General features: G+C 33.2%; 1 pseudogene; it reads right to left on the reverse strand.

The window, feature by feature from the left end:
* LOC119632516 lies at window positions 1-562 on the reverse strand (annotated as a pseudogene).
* Between the last annotated feature and the right edge of the window lie 8,407 nt (window positions 563-8,969).

Consider the following 8,969-nt stretch of genomic DNA (forward strand, 5'->3'; position numbering starts at 1 on the left):
TTATTTTTGCGCAGTCTCAGTACTTATTGGCACATTAGAACGGCTTCGATATATATTGCCTGTGCAGGTTCAAAGCAAAGTTATAATCGATTGGATTAGCAAGCGCATGTTCATTGGCTTCATTCAGTTTTTCAAGAGTTATAAACGTTTTTGGCAATTCCTGGGCGAAGAAATGATTAATAGTAGTTAGACTGAAACAATTTACAACTAACCTTTTCCTTTTTAACTAAAGATTCTATGCGTTGCATTTGCTCTTCTTCTCTTCCCTCAGCCAATCGTAAGCTTTGCCTCCACGTACGCTTTAGTTGCCTCACATTCTTTAGCTAAACGTAATTCACGTATTTTATTTATTTCGTTATTCCATTTTTCATTCTCTTGTAGACAACGATTGAATTCCTCCTCCTCCTCCTCCTCCTCTTCCTCCTCCTCTTGTTTTGGCGTTAATGCAATGTGATCCGTTGTTGTAGTCTTAGCAAATGCGTCGATTTTCTTTACGCACAAACATTTGCGTCTTATAGTAATGGCCTAAGATAAGTCTTTGAAAATGTTTTACCGCATTCATATAAACCTGTAATTATTATGTAGACGGAATAGTTCATCAGGTCCCTTATGTTCTAATCCGTTCATCATCAACGCATAAGGCAGAGATAAAAAACAAAAGTTATTTGAATTTTAAACGAAATTGTACAATACTTGCTTTTAGTTAATAAAAGTCAACAATCATGTTCAATAACTGACAGTTGACATCATTACGGCGCGTAATAAAAATTTTTCCGGAGTGAAAGTGCAAATCTAATATAAGGCTAACAAGAACAGATTACAATTTCCATGATCTGCTTTAAAGACTTTACAAATAACGAATATTTATGTACTTTTATAAAAATTTATATGAATATGCAATGCATGTAATGTGTTCCATTAATCGATATACCAATGCATACAAATTTAAATTGCAAATGCAATAAATATTAGTTTGGGGAAAAAGAAATCCATTATTTTTATATGAACTTCAGGACTTTATTTAACATGCTTCGGATTGTCCGATTTGGGTCAAATATGCACCGTTTTGTTGTATGATTTGTTGCCATTTTAAAGGTAACTTCAAAATGCCTCTCTCTCTCGTAGAAGTCCTGGTCTCTATTTGCAAAAAACTCTAGTAGTCGATTTCCACAATCCTCCCTAGATTCCAATTTTTTATCATTAAAGAAATCTTGCAATGCAAGAAAAAGATGATAATCGCTTGGTAGTGCCAAGTCCGGACTGTATGGCGGATGCATTCCCAACCAACTTCCCAACCAAGCTCCCGAAGTTTCTGGCGAGTCACTGTAGATGTGTGTGGCCTAGCGTTGTCCTGATGGAACACGACACCTCTCTTGTTGGCCAATTCTGGCCGTTTCTGGTCAATCGCTATCTTCAAACGGTCCAGTTGTTGACAGTAGAGATCAGAATTTAGCGTTTGGCCATATGTAAGCAACTGATAATAAATACTCCCCTTCCAGTCCCAACAAATGCATAGCAAAACCTTCCTGGCCGTTTGAGGTGCTTCACCGCTCTTTGACCACGATTTCTCATTTCTCATCTCCAGTCACCATCCGTTTAGGAGAGAAATGGGTCTATCTCGTTCCGTTTGGCCAAGGCTTCGCAGATGGAAATTCGATCCATCATGTTTTTTTCTGTTAATTGGTGTGGCATCCAAATATCGAGCTTCTTTTTGAATCCAGCTTTGTGTAAATGGTTTAAAACTGTTTTATGGTCGATTTTTAGCTCCTTGGCGATGTTACGACTGCTAACATGCCGGTCAACTTCGATCATTTCTTCGATTTTATCGACATTTTCGACGACCGGCCTATCTGTGCGAGGTGCATTTTTAACATCAAAAATTCCTGAACGGAATCTACGAAACCAAAATTGCACATAATTGGCTCTTACAGTATCGGAACCATAAACCCCATTCACAATTTTAGCCGCCTGGCTTGCATTTTCGCCTTTGTCAAAGAAAAACTGTAAAATGTGCCGAATTTTCTCTTTATTCACTTCCATTTTTAACACGCTGTAACTCACAACTGTATGCACCAAACAAAAACCGGGCAAAAGAATTTTTTTTTACTGCGGAATGTACAGTATGTAAATGTATAGTATCGGAAATTGTTTGATCGATCAGTGCAGCCATCTACCGAAAAAATAATGGATTTCTTTTTCCCCAAACTAATATATAATTTTGAATTTAGTCATTCAATTGTTTTAAACGGTGGGATGCGAGGCTCTATATAGACATTTACTTTGTAGTGAACAAGGAGATTAGAACCATTCCGTGAAGCCCGTCTATCTACGCTTCCCGAATTTCGGTGCTGCGATATATTCGTCCGAATGTCTACACATTGACATGAACATTAAATGTACACTTATTCAATAATATTTCAGTCAAGTTCTACAAAATTTCAACTTTTTGGGTTCTTTTAAAAGAAATTTTTATGCGGTAACTTAACCAATTCTAAGACGAATTTCTCCTACTTCACTGATGTCTGATTTTACTGAGTTTTGAGAAAGCATTTGGCGGTTGTTTTTTATATACGTGTATGAGAAAAATATGACATGCATAGAACTATAGGGAACGGTATCGTGTACGTACATCAAAATCAGTCGAAAAAGGAAAGTGAGTGCTTTACGATAACAATTAGTTACTTATAAAGAAGTTTTTCCTCGATTTGACCCCCCAAAATTCTCTCACGATAATTTGGTTAATTGTTTTCGCATGCGATAAAAAAGTGATGGTTGAATGCTTCTTTTCCCTATAATTTGAAAACGCGTGCTCTGATTTTCCCAGGTTTTTTTTTTTTTTTTTGTTTGCAAAAACTACAAGCATAGGTTGCAAGGCGCGGGGCGATCGTCTTTTTGTGCAGCGGCGTTTTATCGAAATACGTTGATGTTAGTTTACTTCGCCTTTTCGGCTATGCTTAGATGTTTTACAAAACAATTACGAAACAATTTCTTTTATTTGTATTTGCATTGTATTTATTAAAAGTTTATATCCACAATGCTTTTTATATCATATCTGTACGAGTTAGCATCTGGTGAAAGTTGCTCTGTGACATAACACAATTCTTCAGAATTTGTCTCTTCGTTAGACAAGCTTCCTTTAGTTAGACAAGCAAATGAGATCTCATGGATGTATTAAGCACGAAGCAGTTTGTAATCTGCTCAATATAGCTAATATATGCCCCGAACTGGCAGAATTAGATGCTTTCTATTGTAACGCCATCACTGTACAGTGTTCTTTATTTTCATTTTAGCTTCGAGTATTGTCGTTGTTGATATTGGTGCTGTTATTATCGTTTATGCCATCGCTTTGTTGTTGATGTTATTACTACCTGCGCTTACATGGGTTGGTATTGCTATTATTGTTGCTGCTTCGTTGTTACTGCTGTTGCTCTTGTTAGTTCATATATGATCGTTGAGTATGTGTATTTATTTATTTATGCACATGTGATTGCGTTCTTGTGTGTTGCTTTGGCATACATCTTCTTGTTGTTCTTGCTGTTTCTTTATTCGTATCGTTATTGCATTAGTTCGTATTGCTAAAGATGTTGTTGCGGCCACTTACTCCGCCCAATTTCAAATGAACGCTACAATTTCCTCTCCGATTGAGAGAAAGTGACGTAAGTCTTCGCTAGATTGGGAAAACCGAGAGCAAATTACCTGCATTGCAATTCGGCATGGCAGTACTTTATTCCTTTATCATCGACTGGGGCGACTGAACGCAACTAATTACGTAAAAGAAGAAGGAAAGAACCAAAAAAAAAAAAAAAAAAGATGGAAAAGGATTCTCTCCTTACCGACGTAGAATGTTTTTTGACTTTAAGCTAAATTTCATACAAGGTTATAACAACTGCTTGCCGTGCTCTTACGCATTTCTTTGATTTTTCACAAACAATTTTCAATTTGTTGAATATTCTTTACGCAATGCGTTTGAGTGGCCGAGTAGGTAAGGACCCCAACTGGCAAATCAGTGTTTTCGGGATCAAATCTCAATGCGGTAGAGTTTAGTTTAGTAGTTGATTATGGCGAGTGCTCAGTTGGTAAAGACATCGCACTTACCGATTAGGTATATATCCAGTACGATGCAGCAGCTGTTTCCTTATCTTTTTCTATCTGTCACCGTATTAATCGGTTGGGCGACATCTCTGGAGCGATTGGTTATAAAATACACAAAAGTAGACGCTAAGCTGATAAGTATAGTTCTTCCATAATCTGAAACTACATGAATGATAACGGACATGCATAGATGCATAAACCTCATGAATGATGCCCAAATTTAGAAGGATGACCAATTTGGCCTTTGTTTTCCTTCTTCGACTGATATCGATTTTCATATATGATAGCGTTCACTGTCGTCCGATGACATCATTTTTTTCCTTTTATGTATACAAAGCAACCATCAAATGCTTTGTTAAAACTCACTAAGATCAGACAGCTGTAAGTAATACAGCTTTTTGGATAAAGTCGCTTTGGAAGATTTACGTCAACAAGTAAACGGCTACAGCTAATCCGTATGTAAAAATTCGGTTTAATGTGCCGCAACAACGTTTTATGCTATGTGATGGAAAAAGATAATCGGGAATCGTAAAAAAGGATCTATATGAGACGGAGACGCGGCGAAGACGACTCTACGGAATGATTCGAATCTCCTTATGTTATAATGATTTTCAATGGTCGTGTTTTCAAATCTCGTGTTCAATAAAGTTGATAGCCTCAGATGCTTGTCCATCATATTTAGTCTTTATATAGGTATAGGAATACTATGGCTAGAGCCATTGGTGTATATAAAGCTTAGCATTATATGCAGGTTTCAAAGACCTATTCATTTTTAAGGTCACTCACTAGTGCATAGAGGAGCGTAAGAGTATATATAAGATAAGAAAAAAGAGAAAAATTTTAATTTTTAAATTTATCTGTCCCTTTGACCATATAATTTTTCTATTTAATCTATAGGTCGCAATTAATAAGATGTTGTGACAGAGTGTGGCACACTAACGTGTACTGGCCGAAGGACAAGTGCTATTGAAAATAGATTTGTTCGAGCCCCGTTTACAATCAATCGCCAAAAAACGTGTTATTTTGAAATAGTTGTCATATGAAAAAAATTCGGAATTTTCAAAACTCCTTGACAAAAATTGCTTAGTGTTAATATTTGGCCGCCCCACTCCCTGACATAAAAGCTACGGGCTCCTATCTTAAAAAAAAGAGAGCCTTTATACAACAAAAAAAATTTAATTTTTAACATAGCAGTAATTTGAGTCCCATATGAAGCTTCTTATGGAAAGTAAGCTTTTTATATAAGAAAAAAGACCAACCAATGACGAGAATCGACGAAGATTAATAAGATATTTATTTAGCGAGAAAATTATATTTAGATTGTGGAAGTTTGCCCGAGTTTTGAGTTACATACATAAAAGATCTTTCATAACCAAGTTGTGCTTACGCATGAGGTCATTTATATAATTGAATAATGACAATAGATAAAGAATTGTAGTAGACGTGTGGTAGATGTGTGGGCGTTTAATAGTTCAGTTGGACTGACTATAACGTTTTCTTTTTCCTATTCGTGTAAACAAAACAGCCGCGGTCCATATCACTGCACTATGAGTGCAGAGATCACAATTAAACTGGCTTGCCATTGGGCATATATTTTTACTCACTTTGAATCAATTTTTCCATCGAATTGAAATAAAAGATGTTTGAATTTTTTTTTTTTTTTTTAATAAGTTTTATTAATTTTTTTGGGGGTTTTTTTTCTCAGTTTTTCAGTTTTTCACTTATATTCAAATATTTACCATCATCATCATTATATATATATATATATATATATACATGTATATATATATACATATATATAATGTATACATATAATATACATATATATAATGTATTTATGCATATATATATATATGTAATGTGTTTTTCTGTCAAAGTATAGGTTTTTTTTTTTTTATATACTCGTATGTATGTGTATGTAGTTATTTTTATTTATTTCATGTATTTGTATTTGTATTTATATAATATGTTAATATGTTTTAAGTATTTTGTTGTTGTTGTTGTTGTTGTTGTTGTTGCTGTTGTTGTTAGTGTTACTGTTTTAGTTTCATTTTTGTTGTTTTCATGTATATTTTTTAAATTATATCCATATGAGAATGTTCACTTTCAGTTTTAATGCGATCAAGTCGATGAACGTGTATGTATATGTGTTTAATGGTGATGAAATATCAAGTAAGTATATGTATACGTATGAATGTTTGTATAGATATAGGTAAATATCATTGTACTCTACACTAGGAATAGTAATGATTTTTTACCTGGGGTGTTCCAAAATGAACTGATATCAAAATATATTTATAAAATTAAACGCACACGAACAACCAAAATTGGAACGAACATTTGTTAAGTTATTGTACATCACTGCTTTCTAGTAGAGCGCAAATATACACATTTTTTTCTATCAATTATCAAGGAAATGAGAAGAAAGCAAAAATATACTCGTATTCGGGTCGCGGATGGTATCCTCTTTAAATCGCATCATTACGAAATTTTGTACGATATTTGACTACAGTGACTTGAGTGGCGATCACTGCCCACTGCCTATAAATGTATCGTATAAATCGAATATCGTAAATATTGCATTTCAATTCATCTTTTCATTATAGGCCTTTAGTATAAATCAAAAATCGTATATATATACATACACATGTACGTTTATTTGTTTTTGTTTTCGTTTTTATTCACTTTAATTAGGAATTATATGTGCGAAGTATTCATCCGAACTCAATTCATTTTTCAACTTAACACGGGAAAGAGGGACAGATTTAATAGCACCGTAAATGAGTAAAAAGTCTAGGCCATCATTTAACTAGAATGGGCCAATGTTCGGACTCGTAATTCAAATCCGTTGGTTTTTAAATTTTAACTACGAAAGAACAGATGAACAAGTTTGGATTAGTGCCAGCCATCTAGACTTTGTATCGTTTTGATCGTTTAAATTAATGGAAAATAGGTAAGCAATTTTTGGAGTATTGTAATGTATTTTTTCAGACTAAATTTTTGGGAAGAAAGAAGTGGTGTACAGAGATAGACATAAATTCTGGCACGTATTCATTTCGATCATAAATGTGTATGCTTTATAAGCGTTTTGCAAGTGATTGGAAAAATCTTTCATAAGTGCTTTGTTGGCATATGCCACCACTGGAAGCATTGAGCGTTTGAAGTAATTTTTTTAGTTTGACTTGAGGCCAAAGATATCAGAAGAAGAAGTTTCCTAATCAAAATTTTGTGTCTGTGTGTGTGTTTGGTTTTTTTTTTTTTAAACAGCTTTAAGATCGTTTTTAACGAATGGACAAATGAACCGACAAAAGCGAACTGAATTGCTTACACTCAAATCAAATCGGTCCGAATAGTGTATGCATAGAGTTTTGTGGAATCTCGAAACTATACTTCATTTATCGTTAGGAAGGATGTAACAAACGCGTTTTTAAGAATGCGTTTTTCTTAGCAAATTTTATTTATTAAATTTCAGTTCAGTCGATGGTGGTGGGACACCCTTTTATGAAAATGAAATTGAAATTGAAATTGAAATTGAAATTGCAGTTTCTTCAGTAGTGTTATCAATGAAAACGGGAAAGAGAAATGAAATGAAGTTAGGAGTGGAAATATGGGTAGAGAGAGAGAGAGAGAGACGATTTTGTATGATTGAACTGATAATAGTTTTTAGAAAAGTTTTTCGTTTAGTTTCTTGTTTTCTTTTTAAGCAATTTTTTCCTTATTTTGTTTTTGTGTTTTTATTATTGATTTCATTTTCTCATATTCCTTGTATCAGTCAATATTTTATGTGAATTTTATTTCCTTTAGTTTACTTTTATTGATTTCGTGATTTAATTTTTTATTTATATTTATTCTTTTTCTTAATATTATTTGCAGTTTATAAGAGTTTTACTTGTTTTCCGTTTTCTCTCCTTCTTCTTGAGATTCTATTTAAAATTCTTTTTCTCGAATTTGTTTTTAAACTTTACCATTTTTTAAGATATATTGCATTTTTTACACATATCTTTAATATTTCTTTAATGTACAATTACTAAAATTACGCTTGTCATCTTATCATCGAAAGCAGGTTTTCCGCAAAACACTTTGTCTCTCTGAACCTGCCTTCCTTTTTCTTGTCCTCGTGCCGCTCGATCGTCTCCGCCCCAAAATTATTTTTAATTTAGATATTACACAACTTTAGTTACGCTTAATTCTTTTCTTTCTCATTTCATTTAGTTTATACTTAAGATTTATATTGGTGACTAAAACTAAATACTAAAGTAATTTTCCCATTTTTTTTTTTTTTTTCCTTTTTATTTACTTGCTTTTCTTGGGAATTTTTTTTTTTTTTGCTTAAAATATTTAGTTTTCTTTAATAGTTATTGTATGTATATATATATATATATATATATATATATATATATATATATATATATATTTATTTATTTTTTTTTTTTTTTGTTTTTTTTTCTGTTATTTTATGATAAAAATTTTCAAATATTTTTCGAATACACAAAATCATTATTTCGCTTTCCTTCTTTTAGCTATTTATAGCGATTTATTTTCTCTATTATTGACTGGTGATGAAGGGCGGTGGAAGGAGCGGTGGAGCGGGGGAGGGGGCGATGGGGCGAGGGGGCGAGGGGGCGAGGGGGGGGAGGATTGACTTTTGAATACGATATTTTTTTTTTGCCTTCTTTCGTAGGGTGTTCAGAGTGAGTGTTAAGAGTGTTTATATTTTCTAACATTTAATAATGGGGCTTCTTATTGTGAAAGCTCGTCTCTCTTACTTACTAAAACTTAAAAGTTAACAGTTTTCCATTTACAGTTTAGAGAATTACTTGTTCTCTTCTCATAATAATAATAATAATAATAATAATAATAATAATAATAATAATAAT

Source organism: Glossina fuscipes, unplaced genomic scaffold, assembly GCF_014805625.2.
Source record: "Glossina fuscipes isolate IAEA_lab_2018 unplaced genomic scaffold, Yale_Gfus_2 1, whole genome shotgun sequence".
NCBI classification, from domain to species: Eukaryota; Metazoa; Arthropoda; class Insecta; order Diptera; family Glossinidae; genus Glossina; species Glossina fuscipes.